Source organism: Rhea americana, unplaced genomic scaffold (genome assembly GCF_003343005.1).
Source record: "Rhea americana isolate MKP2758 unplaced genomic scaffold, rheAme1 scaffold_11, whole genome shotgun sequence".
NCBI lineage: Eukaryota > Metazoa > Chordata > Aves > Rheiformes > Rheidae > Rhea > Rhea americana.
This window is the reverse complement of record NW_028185150.1, coordinates 9,885,631-9,910,547: the sequence shown is the minus strand read 5'-3', so window position 1 is coordinate 9,910,547 and position 24,917 is coordinate 9,885,631. Positions and strand designations below refer to the sequence as shown.

Here is a 24,917-nt window from a genome sequence, read left to right as displayed (position 1 = left end):
GGCGCGGGCGCTGCGCGGGGCGCGGGCGGCGGGACTCGGTGTAGCCTGCGGGCAGCGCCGTCGGGGCGTGCTCGCCGGCAGGCAGGCAGGCGGGGAGGAACGCATGCGTGTGTGTGTATATACGCACGCATATAAGCGTTTTTTTCCCTTTTTWAAAAAATCACCTTGTTTTACTCTGTTTTGCCGTGGATTGGAAGGTCTCGGCGCGGAGGCGTTGGACGGCCGCTGCCCGGTTTGGTGACATTTATTTATTAATTTATTTATTTATTCATTCGTTCCTTCCTTCCCGCTGTGTTTTAGCGGAGCGCGGAGCGGGTGCTGGCGCGCAGGGCGAGCGGGGCAGCTCGCCCCGCGGAGGTCTTTGCGGGGGCGGCGGCGTGATTTTTTTGCTATTTCTCTGCCTCGGAAAGGACTGGGGTGGGTTGAGGCGTTTCTGTTCGCGAGGCTAATTCTGCTGAATAATGTCCTGGAGGAGGAAACTGTTCGGTAAAGTTACCTTTTGGTACCATGAGGTGGCTTTCCTGAAATAGCCAAGTTCTGAATGCGCTGTTTAGGTGATATAGGTTTTTTTCTTCCCTTCTCGTTTTTAGTGTGATTTCTTTAAAACTGACCTGTTAGTGTTTGTTGTTGCTTAGGAAAAAGATCTATGGAGGTGCTACTGTCAGTCTCCTAAAGGAAATGTAAATATGTGCCTCATGTTCCTTCCAGAAGGATATTGTTCAAGATGAGGAAGCAGAGGTTTTGCTCACTTTCTGTTTTAGTAGGAAATTATATATTTATGTAAATGTTTTGTGCTGGCGTTCAAACAGTGTAAGGTGGAGGAGGGAGCTCGGATCAAAAGAAGGAAAAACACAGAAATTCTTCTTAGACTGAACCTGGAATAAGGAGCACTGGCAGTTTGCAAGTTCATTAATGTCTATTGTAACACCCAGGGGTCTTTTTAAAGCCAAACGTAAGTTTATTAGGATACTTAACCTATTGTTTATTATGGTAGAGAAACTTTCTATTAGACTTCATTAAATGGTCTCTCGAACTTCTTTGATCTTCAAAGCAGAGAATATGTAGTCTAATGAATGGCTGATAGAGTTGCTACTCTCTGGCTTTTTCAGAACTTTAGGAAAAGGTTTTAATTCTAAATTTGTCACATCTCTTCCTCCATCCCAGTACTTTCTCCCACCTTTAATGAATTTTTTTGCCATATAGCCTTCAAAAAGTGATTCATGAGGATAAAATTTTGAACAAATAAATATGTCTGTTCCCTTTTTAAAGGTCTGCTTCTGATAATTAATACATCCAGGAAAAATTAAGTGTGCATATATTTTACTATATTTACTGTATTTCCTCTTTCTCTCCCCCAATTAGATAGGCTTAGAGTGGAAAAATCAGCATACCAAGTTTAAGGATTGATCCTTAAACTGTTTAAAAGCAGTGGGAGGTTTCTTTCACTGAGTTCAGCTGGTGCTAGTTTAGACCTATGATCTTTAATTACACATTTAGGTCTGGCTGATATCAGGAGAATGGAAGCACATGTTTAAAAGTAAGTACGTGCTTACGTGGTTTGCTGTAATAGCACGCCTTTATGGAACAGGCTTTAAAAGGTGTTCCTTACCTAGTCTGCATGTTGTTACGGAAAACTTTTTTGTTTTACTTTTGACACCAGCAGGATGAGCTGGAGRCTGTGAAACAGCTTTCTCGGTGACTTGGGTAGCGCAGTTCTGTGCGCGCAGAAACTTGCTTGCTCCGCTCTGCACGTTTGTGATCTGGGTGGCCCCGTGCGCCGGGTGCTTTGGCGTCCTCGGGCAGCTAGGGCAGAGGCTGGCTCTAGGGCCTGGCCAGCTGCTGGTAAGGTGCTGCCTCTCGTCCTCCCTCCAGCTCCCATAGGGCTTCCAACCTGCCGGCAGAGTTTCTGCACGGTTTTTGGCACCGGGCAGCACAGAGTGCTGCGCTGGCGGTTGCTGGGAGCATAAGTACAGCCTGGCGTGGTGGTTGCAGTGCACGCACTGCTTGCGGCTTGTGGTGTGAACCTCTGGTTGTCCTGGTTATTACGTGGTGCTAGAGTTGAAACTTGCAGGCTGCAGAAGCTAAAAAGCCAACTTCATTGCTTGGACAGAATAAAATAAATGTACAAAATAAACAAAAGAACTAAATAAAAAGTGCACTTAGAGGAATAAGTGAGCAGTTCAGTGTATGCTGTAAATACTGAAAACACCATAGAGCTTAGCATTGAATGAGGAAATCTGCATGAGATAAATTCAATAAAATGCTTACCTAAAATAAGTGCTGCTGACAGTGCTAGACAGGGACTGAGAACAGGGTACCGTCTAACTTCCYTGCCACCCGGTGTTATGTGACCATTCCTCATCTGCTGAGAGTAATTTGTGATTGAATCCATCTTGTGCTATGTTGCTTGCTGTTGGCCCAAACCACTGACATTCTGAATTTTATCTTCCCTAAATAGATCAAGTGTCTGATTTGTCATTGCAGATTCCTGCTGTGGTTATGAGGTCATGYGTCTTGTCTTATTCTTCACGTTTGTACAACCTAGAAACAGCTTTTTCTCCTCCTTTGGGGCAAGAAACTTCAACTACTCCTTCTGTGAGCTGGAAATCCCATTTTTTACCTTCCTTCATTCTCCAGTTATGAACTAGCAAACCATGTGAACTTGTTGCAAGGTACACTTCTACCGTTTTCCTGTTAATTAGTTTTGCAGCAAGGAGAAGGAGTTTTTGTTTGTAATCAACAAAGTAGGGGAAAGTTGCAAATACTTCAAGTGTCCTTGAATGTCTTCACTATCATCCAGATGTGCTTAGTTTTTGAATTTTGAAATGAAATTTTTACACTTACAAGTAATAGCAAGCCAGCATTAGTTTCTTCAATGTGTTACAGCAATGACCTGTGTTCTAGTCAAGATAGAAGTTCCCTGTAAAATCTTGACTGTGTAGTGTTGCATATGTGCAGTCATAGGACTGTCATATAAAGCAAGTGCTGGATGATGCTAATTTTTGTAGTTAGCTCCATCTTTGAGATTCATGTCATGGTATTGCATGCCACTCAGCCCCTTGGGTTTTGTACCCCATGTTTTTGATGTTACTCTTATTATTRCAGTATTTGAAGTCTGTAGAAAGTGATGTACCATTTATAGTGCCTCTCTGAGCTGGAGGAACATCCATACTACMAAGAGCACCACTGAGACACAGAGGATGAAGGAGTTGCTTAATACTGTGTAAGAACTGCGTGTCTACTGGTCACAGTCCAGCGTCAATAAGATTTCTTATCCTCTCTTAGTGGAAACTAGTTCACTGTGAATCATGAAACTTGTCCAATGAATGAAGCATTGGTGATCTGGAATCTGGTTCCACTTGGTTCGTTTTGTCTCTGTACACACTTCCTGAGCTGCAGTTTTCTGGCACATGAAAATATAAATTAGAGGACCTGTCTTGTTGAATACTATTGCACAGTAAAATTGTAGCTGTAATTTCCAAATACAATTATTAAATCATGTCTGCAACTCTAGAAACACAGAGACCTATCGTTTGAACTGAAGGAAACTGCTAGCAATTAAGTTTGTAGTTTGACAGGCAGTGTAATTGAGTGGGATGTTGCCTTCAGCACCAAAGCTGACTTAAAAATCACCACTGTTCTGGTGATTTGTTTTGCCACTTCTTTGGCTGTGGTTGCACAAGTGTTAGTGAGGCTGTGTGGTAAAATTGGATCGCGGAAATGATCTGTGTTAAAAATAACTTTACAAGAACAAAAAAAAAATAATGTGGAAGGAAGCTGGTTTCAGCAGAGTCATTCACTGATACATTTACCTGGTACGACCATTTGTAGGGTTGTGCTATGAAACTGAGGGGATTTGTGAAATGCTTTGGGGAGGTGGAGTTAGCAGATGGAGACCTTTTATCATCTGCTCTTGAGAAAACCGTAGTGAGATTGTTGTTAGTGTTTCCCCTGCCCAGCCAAGAGGGGAAAACACACTTGCTTCTACTGGCCGTTGTCCACGCTGCATTCCCACTCTGCATCCTAGGCTTGATCTATGTCTTGCCTCTTGCACACTGTATCTTCTGGGGCTTTTTCTTGTGTTGATGGGAGCTGTGGTGTGACAAAGCCCATGGGCAGAGCTGTGCCTACCAAGGCAGGGGAGCAGGCAAGACTGTCTGTGAGCTGTTTTGGATCCAACACCTCCTGTGCCTCTCYGTTTGCTTTCTTCTCCTGCTGAGTTGGTTTTCACCAAGGCCAAATTGGCCTGGGCACCAGCCTGAGTCAGCTCAATGCCAGAGGATGCATCGGTGCCCCTAAATGGCAGCTTAACTGCAACAGGGATGTGTCTGCCGCGTGCCTAGCACCCAGCAACGGCGGCTCTGGGAGCGGGGAGATGCCAAGCTGAGGGAGCTCGAGGCGATGGCCTGTGCCAGGCTCCGTCCYGTGTCACAGTGCTGGTGTGCACCAGGAAGCATCCGAGTGCTGGAGTCTCGCTCCCATTTAGTCATGTCTCGTGAGGTCTCCTGCTGGTACCCACGCAGACTGTGGGAACCAATGTGAGAGTTCTCCACCTGGCTTCATTACAAATAGTTGTTCTTTTCCCCAAAACCTAAGATGTTTTTTCTCTTTTTCTTTCTTTCTTTTTTTTTGTTTTGCAAGGGGATTAACTGCATGAGATAACTTGTCTCAAGCTGTGGTTTGCTGATTGTTAATGACTTTCAAAGAGACAGTAGGGACACAGGCAATGTCTTAAATGGTCTTAAATTTTTTTTAGCTTACTGATGGCCTCTGATCTCTTAGTGATTTGAAGGATTGTTTGCAATTTAAGGGTTCACCAAATTTTGGAAAAAAAATGGTCTTTGTTATTTTTTTCCCCCCATAAAAGTCAATAACCCTAAGGATCAAAGAAACAGGGAGTAGCTAAGTTTTTATTTGAATAACTTAAAAATCCCATGCAGTCATCACTATTACCCATGCCCAATGAGAAGACTAAATAAAATATTTTTGAGGGGTCAGCATGGCAATTTTCATGGTTATGAACCTTTCCTAATCAAAATTGTAGGGTTCTTAAAAAGGAGCTAAAAATTTCGTATACTTCCTGTTAGGACTTCATGCCAAAATCCTCTGAGGATGGTTGAATTAAATGGAAAGATTTTGAGATTTCTTGGATATGGCTAAGGTAACTTTCTGCCTTTGAAAGATTCTGCCCATCTTCTTTCCCTTTATATCTAAGTAAAGTCTTGGTTTTAATTTGTGTCAGGTCTTTTTGCCCAAGAGTATAGCAGATCTTTGTATGAAATCATGCCCAGGCTGATGAAGCAGCAGGTGGCATGACAAAACTTGTTGATGCTTCCTTCTTCTTAAAAAGCTATCGATGTTCTGTGGTACAAAGGTGGCTTTTCTGTGTATCTCTGTTAATAACAGTAAAGTCACTTTCCTCTTCTGAAAGAGAACCAAAACTATCTCAGGTAGGGAAAACGCTGAGGATTATTTTCAGTAATGCTACGTGAATTACATTTTTTTTTTTTATCACTGTTTATTTAAAATTACTTCAGTATCAGTTCTGGCATTCAAAATTAGTAAGAGTTAGATGTGCCAGATGTCTTGTGGAATTTTGTCATTGATGTACTCCTCTCGTTTTAATATCTTAAAAATTTGAGTAGGTTTGTGTATGCATTTTGTGTGAATGTACAAATATTTTTGTCTGTAATTGTAAAAATTTATTGCTAAGGCAATAAATAATCCTGATCAGTAGTATATTAGGGAGGCCTGTTTTTTCCACCCGTACCTGCTGATCATAGTAGGAGAGACTCACCTGAGGATGGAGGAGTGAAAACTTACCTTCTGCACTGATGAAGAAGCTGCCATGCAGTGTCATCTTTTGGTCAATGAGTCAAGATAAAAGTGACAACTGTACTTTTACTCTTTTTGGTAACACAGAGCATAATCAGGAGACTCGCATCTGCCTATGTTGATTTAAGGTCTCTTCTGCTTTTCTTTTCGATAAATTTGCTGTGAGTCCTTTCAGGGAGCAGAGGGGTTCTGGTTGGCAGGGAGTCCAGGTTGCCTCCTACCCAGCTACCAGTCACCAGGCTGCAGAGGGAAAAGGCAGCATATTTTTTTGGCTCTGAGGGGTCTTGTTTGTGCTGTGGCTGAGCAGAGCAGTATGGAAGAAAAGTGGACTCTGATATAAAAAGCATATGCAACTTGTCTTGCAGAGAAGAGCAGACCCTTAAGTCAAACTTGCGTACCCAGTTCTACCAAGACTTGTGCCTTGACTTGGTTTTTTATTTTGACTGATGAGGAAGTCAGTGTGGAAAAACTTTACAAGGCACCTTGCAATACACAAAGGCAGGCACTTGCAGAAGCATTTGGTGTACTGCTACTTTAGTCCTTTATTCTGTGCTCCACCTGGAATTTCTTTCACATACTCTTTGAGGAAAAGAAGTTTCAGATTGATAGTGTTAATGGAGGCTCCCAGGAGGGAAAAAAGAAGTCCCACCAAGTTCAGTCACTTTGTTCAGGGCAGAAACAAAGAAAGTATTATGAAGAGGTTTTTGGCTAGGAAACAGAAGACCTCTTTATTTGAGTCCACAGCTTCTGCTTTTGTTTTTAATACAAACATGATGATGTAACAAATCATCTTATTAAATAATTATACTTGTCAACAAAACTTGATAACATAAAATATACACTATAATTTTTTTGCCAGCTATTCATAGACCACTATACTAGAGCGCAAAGACATTGTCAGACAGAGAAGAATATTACTATTTCTAATTAGCAATAGAAGCCTAAATTGGAACCTTATTTATAAAGTTTCAAGGCTTCAGCAATCTACACTAAAAATCAATTTGTAACTACTGGTAGTGTGGGTGGGTAAGGATCGTGTTGTCCCATGATGGCCTTTTCTCAGGTTGTTGCACTTCTAAAATGTGTGTTCATGATTCCTAATAGAGCTGCTGGGACTAGTTTAATCCTGAGTTGTGTCAGTATGGTAACTCTTCAAACGTACTGCAGGAAGCAGAGATGACATTGTCAAAGAGGCAGTCTGACATGCACTGTTATTGATGGGTGTGCAAATAATGGAATTAAGTATGCAATACTAAAAATGCTTAAAATGAAAACACAAATTCCTGTCTATTTTAAAGAATTCCTTTGTAATTAGATTTGAAATGATTAATTTAGAAGAAGTTTTACTGATGTTTTCAGTAAATTTACTGATGTTTTCAGTGAAATTTTCTGAGTTTCAGAGCTGTTCATTAAAACAATTCACATTGATTCAACAGGACCTCTTAAACAGTGACATAAATGGCAAATTACTTTAGTTTTTGTAGGAATACATTCTAAAATGTTCATTGTTAAATGAACATTTGCTTTGCCTTTGCTTTTTCAAACAAGTGTAGTTTTTCAAAACGGAGACTGAATGGACCAGTAGCTCAAAACTATAAATATTTAGGTTAAAATGGTTTACATGCTGTTTCACATGTGAAATGTCACCTTAAGATTTTTGTATTTGTACCTTCAGTGTCTGTGATAAGGAATTCCAAGATGCAGAGCATCCTGCTTGTTAGCCCAAAAAACTGTAAGTCCTAGGTGGTTGTAAGCTGTCACCTTTGCTCGCTCTGAAGCACTCTGCCTGGAACTATGTAGCACACAGACAACTAATTTTGACCAGTCTGTGGAGAAACAATTTAATTGTCTGTGTATGTTCAACAGCAGATTTGGCGCACTGTGGTGTTCCCGTGCAAAATAGCTAAGGAACATGCTAGTACCTAGTTGGACTTTGTGTTTTTAAGCCTCTGCTGTGCCAGTCTTCTGGGTTTCCAAGGTTGCTTCAGTTTCTTTAGGTTGCTATAGTGCCAGAGAATGCACTGGTTCTTGTTGTGTGTTGTGGCTACACCAATGAGAGTTTTGATGTGCGTTTTGTGTACGTTTACGTTGGAGTCTGCAGGGTGCCTGCAGATAGGTAGACCTCACCTAGCGTTGTCTACGTTATTTGAATAGCCACTGGGTAGCAGTACCTGAGGTTTTAGGCAGTGAGTGAATACCTCTGGTCACCAGCCARCCAGCAAAGCCAATGTTGCCCAGATTCACTTCACTTTGCCTTGCCTCCACTAGCTAGGTCGTTGTTATGTGAGTACCAGCCTTCCTACTGCACTGTGCGTAGCCATGGGCTAGCATCCAAAGCTTCACCGTACAAAAGTAACATTTCAGCCTGCTCTTAAGAGACACCAGCCCTTCCTGTGTGGGCTCAGATTGAGATCATGGCCTTCTCTTAGCAGCTCAACTGATCAGTCAGCTTACTCCTTCCAATAGCAGTCCAGCAAATCATTAAACAATTGTTCAGAGCTAATTAGTACTCTCATTTTTCTTTCCCTTTGTAAACTTAGTTGTAAAGGGGATCTGTGATGTTCCCTTGTCTGGCTCTTAATGTTAGAAGATGCCTTTTTACGTTAGACRGACTGATTGTGCTGTCAGATGAATGTAGTTTGCGACAGGAAGAAAGGAAATCTCTCTAACTTTGGGGAATTGACTTTAATTGTGTTTTCTTACCACAGGAAWAGTTTGAAACATCTTGTTCAGAAAGGAGAGCAAGCCCTGGTCTGCTCTGTCCTCAGAGCTTCCTATTTCTAGAACTAGCTGAATTTCTTTGGGATCTGAAATCCATTGTGCTTAAACAGCACACCCCTTGCGTATTACTGAGCTAGGAATTTATTCCGAAAAGTCTTTTTCCCTGTTTAAATCTACTGAGCTTCCTTTTGCTTCATATGCTTTGTGTTACAGAGGTGATAGCAGCTCCACAGGGTGGAAGATTCATCTGAAGTTTGAGAAGGTGAATAAATGACCTGGCCAAGCTCCCTTAAGATAGTGATCCCTTGTTTACTTCAGTTTATCCAGCAGAAAAGTTGTGTAAGAGTCCCTGTGTTAGCTGTGTACCACAGAAGTCATCTTTCAACCTGCTCATGAAAGGTGATCTTAGTTTAAGTGGATTTTTGATCAAACTGTGACTTCAGTGCAGCCCAAAAGCAGTTGTGCTTCATCAGAGTATCCTACCTCTTATTTTTCCTGCTTGAATTTATCTACCTGTGATTTAAGAAGGAGACCTTTTTAACAGCTGTTTGACCTTAGGTGAAGGTCAATCATTAACTAGTGAGCAGTCGTGAACATCTCTACAATTAACTGCAGTCACCTTTGGCACTCGCCTTGACTCCTCCCAGCCCGAGTGTGTGCGTTGCACGACTGCCTGTCGTTCAGAACTGCCCTTCGTGTCTCACTGCTTTAATCTTGGTTTCAAATTTGGTGGGAAGTGGCAGCCTGTGAACAGAGAGCATTGAAACCTGAAGAGCCTTCCATGCTCGCTCGCTGTTGTTGCYTCCTTCGTTGCTTTGCCTCGCAGCCTTTCTCGTCCGCAGCCTCCTCCACTGCAGTGGTGAGGTCCATAACCAGGTATGCTCTGGGCTAGTGTGGGAGCCCCGCTGTGCTCTGGCGTGTGGGTTGAAACGGAGCTCCTACCTAGCACTGCTTTTCCAAGCTTGTGCTCAGGTTTTGTTCACGTGGGCAAAGACCCATCTGGCCCCTATTAGCATCCTTCCCAGTGGCAGCTGTGCCTGCTTGGTCAGTTTTGGGGCGTAGTCTACCTGTGACATGTGTCACGTATTACTGCAAAGAGCTGACATACGTACAAAATTTCTAGCTGGTTTTGGCCTGTGTTTGACTTTAAAAAAAAAAAAAAAAAAACCACCCTTGCTAGAAGACTGATCTTTTTGGTCACCATGCAATTTTATGTAATGGAGTGAAGCTTTGTGTGTGTCGTTCTTTTATCAGGCTTGGGTATCAGTAACTGAAAGCTCTGTTTGAAACAAAATGGATAATTAACATTTTTATTAAATGAAGGCATTAACAGAGAATTTAATAATAAACCAAGCTTCCATATTAATTGTGTAAAGGAAGCCAAGTCACTTATCTTCATTATTTTAAATAATAGCGTATATTGCTAGATCATATTCCCACCTTGCTCATATATTTGCCTTTCAAAAGGGAGATAGTGYAGACTATTTTTTCTTCCGCCCTGAAGTGGATTACCATAATGCCTGAGTGCTTTGTTTCTGAAATAYGCACTGCAGCAATTATGACAAAAATCTCTTTAAAACTTTTTTTTTTTGATGTACAGCATTATAGCAGCTGATGATACTTACCTAACTACAGCTGCATCCGTATGAGCCTTTATGATCAGAAAGTCCTTAGYGGTCAGTAGAAAACTATGAGGTCACGCAATTCATCAGCCTTTGCAGAAAGGGGGGTATTCCCCTTTTTTTGGTGGGGAGGGGCTTGAGGAAGAGTTCAGATCTAAAATCAGTGTTTGATTTAATCTGACATTATCTAGTTTACTCATATGCTATACCTAAAGGTATTATAGAACTTTAAATTAAATTTGATTTATGTAGCTAACGTATACAGTCTGAAATTCCATCAATTTTCTACACTTATTTGCCTGTGCAGGCTTGTTTTCTTTAATGTCCAGTCTTTGTTCCCGTCACGATAGCATCATCAGCTCTAGCAAATGTTAAAGCATGCTTGTAGATTACCACTGGCATTTTAACCTCATTATTTACAGACAATTTCAGCTGCCTTCAGGTGAAGATGTGTAATAACAGACCGTGGTATGAGGTCATTTGTAAGTAAAAGCTATTTCTGTCACAACACATCATTAGTAGAACAAGAAGTGAGCTTTGTTTTGCTGTACCTGCAAATGATGGTAAAGTACATGGTGAAAATATCTGTTGTTTCTTAATTTGAAGGAGTCCAGCTCATGGAAGTTGAGTAAAAAAACAAAAGATGCCTTGGGATGTTTTTGCTGCCTTTTACTAAGCAGTCTTTTGATTCTTACACAGAACATCATAATAAAAGGAACTAACTTGAAACTTTTGATCTAATAACAGGGACAATAACTTGAGTTTCTTTCAGGATTGAACTTTTTTGTTGAAGTGCAAGCATTTTTATCTGTGTTTGCCGTGTTGCAATAGTGTGCTAAAGCACCACATGTGATATAAAACCAGTTAGAAACATGAATGTTTTCGTGAAGTAAATAGTGAAAAATATAAGACTTAAAATTCTTACATTTGGAATGATAAATGTAGATGTTAGTGATGGAAAGGAGAACTTCTGAGGAGAATTTACTGACTGGCTGGGTTAAAATTTTGTTGCAGTAGCAACCACAATAAATACTTTAGTGTTTGTCTGGAGTACTTATTTAGTTTTATTTATCTTATGTCCTTGTGCAGAAGCTAGTTGAAAATAATTGAAGGTAGATTACTATCATGGGAGACAGCAAAGCTGAGGTTTGACAGAGTTGGGAGCTGGCAACTGTAGACTTTGATTTGATGTTTTGAACTTCTGCTAATTGAAACAAATAGCAGTTGTTGACTTTGGAAGATGGAGGGATCAGAGTCTTTCTTTGGGACCTTAGAAATATTTACTGTGTGTGTATATATATGCATTCTGTGAATTTGTTGCTTCCACCTTCTAGCTGGAGATGATGTTTACTATGGGTTTCACAAACTCTGAGAAATATGGTAGTAAGGATCTTCAAAGTGGGAATGGTAGAATGATGGTATGTACTAGAGGTAGGATTTGCAGTCATGTCCCCAAATTTGGAAAGGAGAATAATCTAATCCTTCAGTGTTTCTCTCATAATTTCTATCAGATTTGCTGGCTATTGTGTCTTGCCTATTACCATTAATCATAAAGTTACAAACACAAATATTATAAAATAGAATTGATGCAACTTTGCTCAATGGATCCTGACAATATATTTTATGCCATAAAAATTAGGTGATGTTTCGCCTGTAAAAGGAGGTGAATGTATTTTACTCTGTCCTATCTATTCTGACTCATAGGATTATGCRAATGTAATTGAGAGCAAGACTTGGCTTTCACTGAATAATTAACATAGCCAGCAGTGATGTCAGGAAGTTATAAGGTCATTCACACTCCTTCCATCTGTTCATTTACATTGTATTCAAACTTGCAGTGCTTTTTGCAGCAGAAGTGAACATTGCAGTAAACTAAACCCTCAGAGTAAACTTACCATTTCAGATGGTGCACAATGACTATTAAATACAGAGGGAGAAAAATAATTCTATTTGTTTCAGTTCTAACCTTCTTGTAGTAGCTGATGGCAGCTTACAAAGTGGGATCACAACAGTAACAAAAGCCCACTTGCAGGACTGTTACCGTAGCCTGGGAATGCTTTTGTTGCCTGGACTCTGAAAGGAGATTTAAAATGCAAATCCTTCTGATTTTAAGTGTTGCATTTGTAGATGCCAGCTCCTTCTGCAGTAAGAGTCAGATKTGTAAGCCACTTACTAAGCTGCTGACTGCATGAACAAGGATCTTTTTAGGCTTCTGCTTGTTCTCTGCTTAGGCATTCCTGATTATGCCAGTACTGCCATGAGGTTCCAGCTTTTCCTGTCACAGCTGCTCCAGGGACCTCCTCTGCTGATGATTTAGGATGAGAAAGTAACTAATGGCAATCTTGTCCTGTTCTCTGCTAGGTGACTCACCAGAGACAGCACATGAAGTGATGTTGCCCTGTCCAAGGTCCTTCTCCTTTGGATGTGGAATAAAGTAGCCAAAACACTTGAACGCGGTGTCCTGGAGGACCCCTCCTTTTCCCTGTTCTTTCTGTCCTTGACTAGTCACTGTTGAGGTTAATGATCCTTCATTAATGCGCTTTACGTTATTAGAGTTKCCTCTGTTGGGTTTTAGGGAGGGTCATTTGTGCTTCCTGCCAGTTTGGGGGCTGGCTGCTGGATGCCCTCTGTACCACTTCTGCTCAGCGTTCAGCGYAACACCTTCAAGCCTCGTAGCTGTTGTAGTGGTAACCACAGTATTACGTATATAACACATGGGATTTTGCGCCTCTTAAATTGCTGTAAGTCTAAGCATTCAAACCTTTTCACAGGAATATATATGCGTGAGGTACTATACTGGTGGCACCATTTTTTCTTTCACAGTAAGTGTGAGATTAAGTACCCTCCACCATGTTGCGTTCCACTAAGTTAGTGTAAAAGACTGATAATGAAGTTTTCTGTATAAAGCTGTGTACAGAGGCAAACCGTGTTTCGAGAAATCTAAGTTTCACTGGACAGAGAAATTCCCATTTCTGCTCAGCCAGAATAGAACTGATTTGGACATGCTCTGTGAATATGGTTAGCACAGCAATCTCCTTATATCTCTTTTTGACAAGATCCTTATTTTCTGGAGGTTGTGACCTTATCTAGAGAATGARTCTTTCCTACCTGCTCAAAGAAGGCATGGTAATTCTACCATGGGCAAGATCCTCTGCCTTCCTGCAAAGATAGAACAGAAAATTTTCCTTCTGTGCAGGAATACAGTGTAAGAATGCCAGTCATCAATACCAAGTTCAGGTAAAAAAGGCATACTGCAACAAATGCAGCATAAAGTCACCTGTCTCTTTAGTTGCTATGCTAAATATTTGGAGGTTTGAAAAGGCAAAAGTAAATTAGTTTTAGTACTGTGTTGCAGTGCCACACAATAAAATTGTAAGTGAATTTAAATATAGTGTAAAACTAAATTTATACCTGTTCCATCTTATCCAAAGCCACAGAATACCAATATCAGTTACAATGTTGGAGAGACAACCTTATTATTCACTAATTCATGATTYCTAATATATAATATGATTTTTACAAATGCGATCACTTTTTGTTCGTTTCTCAAAAATTGTAAGAATGTGTTCTTGTGTTTGTTACCTAACAAAACAATGTTAGTTTCCTGATGTATGATGAGCATGCTAATATTTGATTATTTTAACTGAAAAGTTGTTGTTTAATCTTCTTAGTATGAAAGAGTTATTTGGGAAGAAATTATCTTCTGATGTTACGTTCTGTCGAGGAGACTTAGTAATTTCTCATTACTGTTTGTATGGTATAACTGTGTGTGTGAGTGTGCATCTGTGTATACATGTGTACATACATAAATATAAATATGTTTAAATATATATACGTGTGTATATTCCATGTACACAGCATATTGAAGCATACATATAAAATACATAAAAATATATATGTGTAACTTATGTGTATATATAAAGAAACATTGTTCAGCTTACTTCTGAAAAATCTTTCTAAGTCAGGGTTTATGCTTTGTGTATTTTCTTTYAGGCTAATATATCTATATATGGTTTAAATGTGTACTTTTACTAAGATAAAAAGCATATACTATTTTCCTATATTTTGAAAAGTCTGCTCTAAATAGCTTCATCCTTAGAGGAATCACAGTCAAGACTATTTTTGTTGAAATGGAAGTGATGACAGTAAGTTTGTGAATGCTTTTGATACAGTTTTTTCCATCTTGAACTGCGTACCGATGGGGAAAGAAGGGTTGTTAAAGAAATCATTTCAAGTCACATTTTCTTTTGAAATGAGAAGATGATTAAGCTGTATGGTATTCTTTCCAACCTTATTCTGACTTTGTAAACATTTGAATGCGTTGTGCACGATTTAGTAGTTTTGAATGTGGAAGCATGATGGGTTGCTTAGGCTGATGGTCTTAGTTATAGGTGTTGTCATTCAGGGGTGTCACTGTCTCTTGCTACTTGTCCACTACTAGAAGAAAGTCTGGCGGGTATTTGGTATGCTGCGTGGGATCTTGAAGCTACATCAGAAGCAAGAGCTTGCTATGATCACCTAGCTAGTTGGAGCTCTTATGTATTTCTTGTGCAGCCAAGGTACTGGAATCAAAAATGCCCTCTCAAGTCAAACTGCTGAACCGCTAAGCAGAGCTTTGCTATGCTACCGTAAAGCTAATACATATTCTGCTGTGGTATGTTCTCAGCTATCAAGTAAACTAGGCGAAAGTATACCGTGGCACTTGCAAACATTGGTGTTTAATCCAAAAGAGTAAGTACTGGGGCAAAATGTTAAGATGGGAAGTATTTGCCTAGTGTCTTTCCAGTCAAGTGTAAACTATGGAGAAAACCTCCTTATAACATTTGCACACCTGCAGAATTGTGCTACCTTTTCCTGCTACCTTTGGTAGGTGGCCAGGAGAAGGGTTAGAAGATTCTGCATGTCTGTTTGCCAAAACCTACAGCAACCAGTTTCCTACTCACATGGGAGGAGTATATTTAAGTATAAACTTAGAAAGCAGAAGGTGATAGGCTGTCAGGGAGTCTTGTCTTGGGCCTTCTCTTTGGATAGTGAAAATTTACCAGATGCTCATATTCTGTATCAAGTCCATGTTGATTTGCAAGCCACAGCTTCTCTAAAGTGGAATACTTCTAATTCCCAAATTGAAGTATGGATAYGTGGGTAGTTTTTCTGTGTTTATATAAAGTCTACCTGCCCTCTACCTCCAACCAGCAAAGGAGTTGGAAGTCATAGGCTTGTTTGCTGCTCTGACCTGCAGATGGTATTGCCCAGTATGCTGGAGAAGGTTGGCAGTATCTCCCTGCCTTACCTGCAAAGTTAGGCAGTATCATGCATCAGTTTAATGGAAAAACTGAAGCAAACTAAGGAGAACAGTGACCTAGAATGACAAGATGYTTTATTTTCAGTAAAGCTTGCTTTCATCTCACTTCTCTCTAACCCTCCCCCTCTTCATCCAGCCCCCAGTGCAGACAAACTGCAAACAGATATTTATCCAGTATGTGTAGGATTCTGTCAGTGAGCAGTGATATATGAAATTAGAGGAAAAAGGAGATCCTTGTTCCTTGATGCTGTTGCAGGCAGCATATTAACTCTTGAAATCATTAGAATATGTGTAGTTACCACTGTCAAAATACACTGTTTTCTTACAGGATTGTAAGAGGCAGAGCTTCTTTTGTCAGTTTAATTTTCTTGTATGCTTACTGCTGGCCCTCTCTTGTAAAAAGTGATACAGCTTAGTCCTCTGTGGACCTACTGTGTTACAGATGCAGTCTGCAGGGCTATGGGGGTTTCTGTTTGTTTCATTTTGTTTTTTCAGTAAATAAGCTGTTGCAAACAGTATTTCTTAACAGCTTGTTGTGAGTACATGCTTTAAGCAGTTTCAAAAACTACTTGTTCAACTAAAAGATCAATCATTTAAAAAACACTTTCATGTGAGGTAGCTCAGATTTTCTTTCATAAAATGCTTCCTAAATATGGCTTCCCATTACTCTTGGTGGTATTACTTTTGCTTGCTGGTCACAGGACGTGCAGTGTCTGCTGTAGAGATGTTTGCTCCTGCAAATGGTTCTGACAACAGTGAGATATAGCACTGGTACATCTTTGTGGAAAAGGGAGAGTATCTGATTAAAATAGACCAAAAAAAAAATCAAATTTTCCAGTCCCTTTTCAGGATCCCACATGGTTTCCATGATTCTTCGGCTCTGTAGGAGAGTGTGTCCGCGAGGCCCCTGCCTGCTCCATATCTACCTCTATCAGCCCCTAGACGTACTTCTCTTGTCTTGTATTTTCCTTCAGTTTTTCTTTATTTTCTTGAGACTTGCATAATATGCTTGTGTGGGGTGACCTTTTACAGAGACCTTAGTGATCTGGCTCCTGTACTAGGCTTGAAGTATGTGGCACTTTTATTATTTATATCCTGAATTGTCAGGGAGAAAGGTTAATTATACAAGGAAGTATATTTTTAATGTATACGTAATCATATAAAAGTAACTCTTTAGCATTATCATGAAATCTGAATTTTGTCAGTCAGACTATGGAACATTAATTATGTTCRTAATTACTACAGAAAGTAATTAAACAGAGATGTTTATTTGTCAGGAAAGTGATATATGGAGAAATATAGAAATAAGAATAAGAAGAAATARCAGAAGCCTGTGGAAAGTTTACAACGTCAAACTTCACATCTTTCTTTTAATGAGCATCTTGATGAAATACTTGWATTCTTACTGTTGCTCAAGGTGGTCTATAAACAGATACAAACCTGTTTTGTAACATTATTTTTTGTTGTAAGGGAAACCTGAGAACTACTTTTCCCTATGTTTACAATTTAGGCCTGATTTTAAAGGCCAAGTTGTTAGTGCTTTTCTCCCCTCTCACCATTTTTTGTGAATGGAAGCATTTTTTAATGCCATAAACTCTTACCTTCCTTCCTTCCTGAAACTGATTTTTGTTTTAGGTGAATTTTTATTACAGCTCATTCCAAGATCTAAATGAATCTTAAATCTGAATGAATCTTAAAATCACACTTTCAACTAAAAGTCCTCTTCTATGTGTTACACAGTTTTTTGTTATCACTAGGGTTGAGTAAAATCAAATGAAATGTACATGTTTAGTAAAATTTACTCTGAAAAACATTCAAAGTGCCTTGATCTCCCTGGAGGGTGGATGGATTTACAAGCATCTCCTAAAACTTCGATTACTGAGGCTTATGCCCAGACAAAATAATGTTAGAAATATGGAGGTGGTCTGAATAGTGTAGGACTCTTCAATTACTTGTCTCACTCTTTTGGGTTGATTTTTTTTTTTTTTTTTTTTTTTAAGCTCAGGCCTATTGCAAAACTCCTTAAAATGAGAAACTAGATGAATAATACCCTGTATTTAATATATGGGGTTTTTTTTTTCCACTTAGAAGAAAGCAATGTGTTTAATATGCATTTGATTCTTTATGCAGGTACAAAATAAATAAAGCTTCTCTTCTGTAGCACTCACCTTTTAAACTCCATAACTGGAAGGTTAGCACGCTGTGCTCTTCGTTGCTGCTGTGGCCTGCTGCGTGATGAGCAGTACTAACCCAGCTGAACCTCACGTTGTAAGAACTGATGGGACAGAAATGGATGTCTGAAAAATCAGAGGAGGCGTGGGGGAACAGAGGGGACAACTAATAATGCATTTATCTCAAGTTTACCAGCGGAGTTGACAAATAAACATACAGTGGGGAGTGGGGGAGGAGGGAATGGTTTCTGATGCTGCTCTTGAAGCCATGCAGTATTACACAGTTGTTAACACGCATCTACAAGGAGTGAAATCACGGTTCTGCCAAGGTTCAGTCCAGAGCAAGGTGGTTAAATCTGCTGCCCTGCGAGGGAATTCAGTGATTTCAAACTGTCTGCAGTGCACTCAAATTTTGGAAGTCTTCTAACTACTCCCAAAGCAAAGTCAGAACAGGCAACAGCGGTAATAATCTTATTTTAAAACGTTTAAAACAGCTGATCCTTGCAGCTCTGTAGCTAGGACATGATTTCCTTTTTTTGTGGGGAGAAATTAGAAAAGTGACAGAAGCACTAACTTGCTCAAGTCTGCAACAGAAATAAAAATGTTGGAGAATCTGTGCTTTCGTGCTTGGAGTTATCTGCTTGTCCTGTGTGTTTTGCTTATTGGCAGGCTCTGACTGAAATACAGAATCTTTTACCATAAGAGATGAACCAGCTTTTCATCTGAAGATTTGAGTGTTGACAGCCTAACATTTGAGAACTTCTCAGTAAATGAAGGTTTCATATGTAAGCCTGTCTTTACACATAGGACTAATGAAAGCGTGCAAGTTTCCCTTCTAGACAGCTTTGAACTGTGAGTTTCTTTTTTTATTTTTCCCTAAGCAAGACTATTAAGTTTATTGCTTTCCCTATCGTATGAGGATGCTTCTGCAACTGTAGTGGTGAAGGTGACATCTTTGTTCACTTTATGACTTTTTTTAAACATAATCCTGATTCTGCAAGCAGTTAAGCATAGGAATAATTTTACTCTCATAATCTCATGAGTAAAAAGTGAGTAAAATTGCTGCAGTTTTACTGGCTCCCTTACCGTTGTTTGTCTCATTTTGCGACTTCTTACATGCAAATAATGTGTGCAGCTGAAGTAATYCAAACTAAGGGTAATGCAGAAAGCAATGGGAAGCACATATATTCAGAAATGCTTTGAAAGATCTCACACCTTATTTTTGAGCCACCTCTTGTGATACATAACTTTGTTCCTATAAGTCTTCTAAACATTGTCCAGAAAAACATCTCAAGGGAATTGGTGCTGGCTGTTCATTCACTTTGGTCAGTTATGGCATTGTCTTTGCATTTTTGCAAATAGTACAGGCCTATGGAAATAATATTTTATGGTGCCAAGTGATAGGAGAAAGCTATGTTTGGAAAAGTATGCAGTGACAAAGCTGGGGTGCAAGAATGTAGTGGTGAAACTTGCGAACAGAAGATCCTGCATACCGCAGCATCCAAGCCTATCAACATGGCACTGATTTAATGAGCTGCAAAGGCAGTTCTTCGTGTCGTATCTCAAATCTAACATTGATGAAATGATGCCTTCTACAAAAAGCTTAGTTAGAATGAATTTATGAACTATCTTGAAGTTCAAAAATGTTAAAGAATTTCATTTGGTGCAAAGTATTGGAAGGGGCAGGGAGAAATTGCATTCTCTTTTTTTCCATAGTTATCAAATACAAGCTTGTCTGTTAAGAATTGTAAGTTAGCTGCAAAAGGGGCAGGAGGGAGCTAAACACTGAATGTGTTTCAAGCTAACCTGAGAGTATTAATAGAGTTTAGTGGTGGAATTTTGAGACATTGCCTTTAAAATGGGTCACCAGTCATCTTCAGGTTAGCTCCACTCCTACTAGACAATTTCTCAGCTAAAATGGTAAGTTAGTTTGAATCTGTTTTTTGAATAGGAAAGAGCTGAAAAATCACTTTTTAACAATTTTGATGTACATGTGAAGGAACATGCCTGATGAACGGTATAGTTACTGCTAGAAGTTACACGATCATGTCCAGGGTGAAACACTGTGAGAAATTCAGGCTTTTCTGTGGCATCCTTCCCTGTGGGATGCAGGAACACGGGCTGCAAGCACTTCACGTTGAACATGGTGCTTTGCAGTTGGGGCCTTGCAACAGAGCAGAGTGTAAGGGAGGTCTCTGCAAAAATGCAAGAGGTACGTTCCTGCAGCAGCTATAAACTAGTATAATAAAATTTGCACAAGAAAACATTTGCTAAAATGGAGAAGGAAAACATGGCCATGCAGTGTAAATGAAGGTGTATCACAGTAGTAATATCATGTATTTCTACCTGTAATTAAACTTCTATGTGAATTAGAGGAAAAATACTATCCATACAACCTTTCTGTTCTCTTTAATCTGTGATCGGATTTGCATAGCATAATGTTAGAGGAAAAGGAGTGTGTGACATGCCTAGATGTCTATGATATTAATTTTGTGTTATCAAAACACATTGCAGAGGTAACTTCAACTTTTTTTGTCTCTTTCTGGTTTATTGTGGTTGTGCTTCTTATCGTTGTGAGGCTTGTTTTGGTTGCTAGTAACAGACATAGGGAAGGGGCTGAAACACTTGTCTTTGTTTTCATAAGTGCGGTATAACACAGGATTTTGCAAAACAAATACAGGTTCAAGCAGGTCAGCTTCTCATCTTGCTCCTTTGACAGCTTTCTTTAGCTCAAAGGTTCCTTTTGTAACCCTCATCACGCTCGGAGAATGTGCAAGCCATCTTTCGTGCATGCAAATATTATTTTCTGCTATAGAATAGTTGCACCTAGACTTTCAGTTCTCTGTTTTACTTTTTAAGGCACCATTTGGAAGGCCATTACAAATGTGGACTGTAATGCAACTTTGTTGTTTGACAGGCTTTTAAAACATGATTTACCAACATCTTCTAGTTCAAGACCAATATATTTGCAATAATAATGAAGGATGATGTTTCCAAATGTTGACACAATCCATTGAGTAGGTATTGTAAAACAGATCTTAAAATATTAAAGAGACAGGACCAATTCTAAAATCTTGACATACTCCTGTTTGAATAATGTAGAAGGTATGCTCCTTAAAATTATTGCAATACTTTATGCTTAATGGCTTTAGAAGAGGTACCTAAAATCTTGCTGAATTCTTCAATGTTATTGTTTGCTTTTTTGCAGGTTAYATCTGTTTATTAATCTATAGGACTGTTCTTTCCTTCTACTCTGTTTTCCTGGTATCAGAATTCTTTGTATGATTGATTTTGTCTTAGCCAAAATTATTCATGTGGGTAATAGCTTAGATTCATCTATCTGCAAATATTACTTTACTTGTTGTGTTCCTCATTGAGATGCTTTGATCTTTGCAGTGATTCACAGGATTAACCCCCCCCCCTTTTTTTTTTTAAGAAGTGGCAGTAGGAAGGATTAAAGTGGTTATCTTCAAGCCAGTTGTACTCAAGTGCCTATTGAAGGAAGATGAGGCAGGCTGATAATTAGAAAAGGTCATGAGTTTAATAGTGATAACTTTTCAAGAGGCATGTAGAAGCTTGGATTTGGGGGTTTCTTTTTGTTTTTAACCTGTTTTGGCTGTTTAAAATTGCAGCCATTTTCCGAACGGCGGCCATTCTTCGTAATGACATTGTGCCTATTATGAGGTGCGTGTAAAAATCCTATTTAACAGTTTGGGAGCACGAAGCTGTGTACCAGGTTTTGTACCAATGTGCACTGTTAAGGCTCAAAAACACCACGTCTCTCACAGATACACTAGCTACAYTAGTTGGTGTCACATTGTAGGGAAAAATATTGGGTGGGAGTGATGCTTTTTCACTGAATGTGAAGGCTAAATTTCTTTGTGTAATTTGTAGCCCACCTCACGAAAGCTAGTTGCAAATCCCTGAATGCAATGCAGCCAAGGCGGGCCAGTCCTTTCTTCCTACAGTAGCCRGATGCACGCAGAAGTGATTCGGTATAGTGTGCTGCTGGGGTCTGCTGACCCACGATGGGCCTCTGCAGGAGCCGGTTCTGGTTTGTTTGCATAGGCCTCTTTAGTGGTCCTCTGCAGATAACAGTTCTCACAGCCTCTCTGCAGCTCAGGAGCAAGTCAGCGAGGTCACCCCTACGGCTAAAATCTGCTGAGCTTTGGGGCTAGTTGATTTGTTTTATTCCGCTGCCTTAATACTAACCAAGGAACTAAGTCATTTCATACAGGTAGTAATCACCTGGCAGGCAGGCAAATGAGGTAAGGTTGAGTATCTGAAGCCCTTTTTGTGACACAGCTATTTGTATACATATCTGCGCTTTACTGTGGACTGACCTTTCTGCTTATTGGAGCAAACATACTTGCATCATCCTGAGGATGAAAATCAGATTTTGKTTTCACTGCCCTCTTCCCTATAAAAAAAACTGCATGCTGTCAGACACTGAACAATTTTAAGGGTCTTTTTTGACGGCTGAAAGTTAATGGCACAGCATGTCTATTTTTTAGTAGACCAAAGGAGAGAGCCTCTCCATCCRCATCTGTCTCTTTGCTTCCATGTTTTCCCTCTACTTCAGCCCTCTTGTCCTCCATCCATCTCTTTCCTTCCCATTCTTCCTTTCCTTGCTGATYAGCAGTCCACAGGTCTGTTGCCAAGTTTCCCCCTCCCGCCCTGCTTTCCTTGTTTTCTCCTTTTCCCTTGTCCCAGGTTGCTCTCCATTCTGTTGCTTCAGTGTCCACACTCCTTCCTGTCCATTCTTTGCAGGACTTCAAAGCAAAACCAAGTCTGCTTCTCAGCTAGTTTTACTTTGCGTCCTGCTGTGTGTGCATTAAACACAGCAGAGGAAATGAGCAAAGTGAAGGATAACACAGAGGGGCAGGATTTCCAGAGGTGTAGTTGCTTTCTGAGTGCGGAAAAGTGGACACYTTCCCAGCTTAAGGTACCTATYATGTGTGTGTACAACCCCTCCAAGGATTCCTCCTCCATCTGCCCTGAGATGTGTCAGCACTCAGAAGTTGCATTTGTGCCACAGACTAGCCATGCTACTGCAAATGTAGCCATTTGGAGGCAGCTSCTTCCCCAACTGTGCTTTACCCCTTAGGGTACCTACCAGTGGTTGCCATCAGCTGCTGAGTTAGGGCTCTGTGTCTTTGTCCTCTATAGCCTTCTTCAGCAAGGTCACAGCAACTCATTTTTCTTCACAGAGGTGCAACCTTGGTCCTTTGTTTCTAAACCAGTGCTTTCTGCTGAAAGCCATTCCCTATGAAGGGATGTGGGACTAGTGTCCCCATTTTCATGGCTTTTATGCAGAATCAGTGCCAGTCCCTGTTGATGAACAGCAGCTGGTTTTGCATAGTACAGCACCTTCAGTCTGACCTTATGAGACATCCTACAACATCTCACGCTTTCCCTCTGTCTTTCTGCCGTTCCCTTGCATGCAGCCYAAGTCTTAGCTGACCAGCACCTCCTTAACCTAGTTGCGTTTTCTTACACACAGAGATAATTCTGCACTCTTCAAGAGAAATGTCTCCACCATCCCCACCATTTTTATTACCTACTGCTCCTGCTTCTGCAATGAGGATACTATAGGAGCAGTTTCTGCCTTTTTTGTGGTCCATACTTGCTGCCAGAAGGATGAGAAAGTGTAATGAAGTACAGTAGTTAGGTTTATTCTTTTTTTTTTTCCAGGTCTTTAGGAACTAGTTCAGGGCTGCAGTACAGTTTAATAATGATCTTATAATAGGATCATACTACAAGCAAACTCAAGTCCGTTTTGTTTTTATTTGCTGTAAAGTAAAAGCGTAGCTAGTCAGAACAAAATATTAATAAGTATTCCTTTTCAGTTACATAACTAATCATCAGCCTTCTTTCTGGGAGAAGACGCAAAAATGAGGGGTTTATAAGATAAGAGCACACTGCTAAGAGCAACTATTGAGAGGCAGTGTTAATAAATACATTTAATTAATGCATGATGTTCATCATGCATATTTATATCTTTTTGGACTGAAAAATAACAAATAATTCAATAACCAGTACAATGCTGTCCTTAAAAAGATTACAGTTATGTAATTAAACATTGCTGCTAAGCCATGTGGAGTAAGGCCTATCAGAAAGTGGAATATGCTTTATATATAATATATATATATATAATTTGTATGTGTATATGTATATAGATGTGTATATATGTGTGTGTGTGTATATATATATATATACACGTATGTATTAGAAAGTGGTGTACTTTAAATGATAAGAGCACTCTGTTCCTATGAAGAACCTCTACACTTAATTCATCCTTCCTTTTAATGTTGATTTATGGAAACTACAAATGAGTCAATTCATAGCCAGTGTCTATATTTTATCTTGTTGGGGTTTTGTTCTCCTTTTAGCTAATGATTCATGAAAAGAGAGCACATTGGACAGAAATGGACTGAATTCTGTTAGTGTGATGAATGRATTTTCTCTTCATAAGCGCTGAAAGCTGTATTTTTACCTTTGAAAACTGTGGTGAGGGTCACTAACTCTCTTGAGATAACACTGCATGCCTTTTCTAACCTAGTCGTAAAGGCGCGTTGAGAAATACAGATGGCCTTTCAAAGGGCTTCTGTGTAGAGTGAACAGATTCTCACTGAGATCTCTTAAGAAGTCGAGGACCTCTGTCGTTTACAGGAAAACTCATGGTCATTTTCCTTTGGAGAGGCTGACAGGTTCTGGCCTGTCCTGCTGAAGATCCAGCCGTGCCAGGTGGCGCGTGTCCTCCTGCAGATTGCCCACCCGCTGCTTGCACTTACGGCTGCTGGAGAGCCATTCCCTTTTGGTGATAAGTCACACCAGAAGAAAGTGGTGGTGTTTTTTAGGTATTGTTTATGAATTTGAGTTATCTGCATACAGGAATGTTAGTGCTGGTGCAGTGCTATAGAGTATGAGCTGCATCTGAAAATCAGTGGAGAGGTCAGGAATTGGCAAAAATATTTAATAATGACTTCATTTTACTTTGTGCCAAAAATGTTCAGGGACAGTTTTTTTTTAATTTCATTTGGCAAATGAAAGGCTGCTGGAAGCAATTCTGTTGTATCAATTGGTTTTAAAAGACTTAGAGAATTTAGGAGGTTTTACAAACATTTTCAAATAAACAGTTTTTATCACCATTAAAAACTCTGTGTCTAGATTTCCATACCTTAAAATAGCTGCTTACGTGTGTTTGCACAGTGTATACCTCATATTTTTTAATGTCAGTAGGATGCATATGTACTCTGGTGCATA

At 39.8% G+C, this 24,917-nt stretch overlaps 1 protein-coding gene across 1 annotated transcript in view; it reads left to right on the top strand.

Annotated features, from left to right (window-relative positions):
• The first annotated feature begins 200 nt into the window (after positions 1-200).
• The window catches only part of PIP5K1B (phosphatidylinositol-4-phosphate 5-kinase type 1 beta), a 105,038-nt gene continuing 80,321 nt past the window's right edge, over positions 201-24,917 (top strand). Inside the window, exon 1 of the mRNA XM_085312532.1 lies at positions 201-237. The gene's annotated coding sequence lies outside the window, so the exon portion shown is untranslated. The remainder of the gene's footprint in view (positions 238-24,917) is intronic.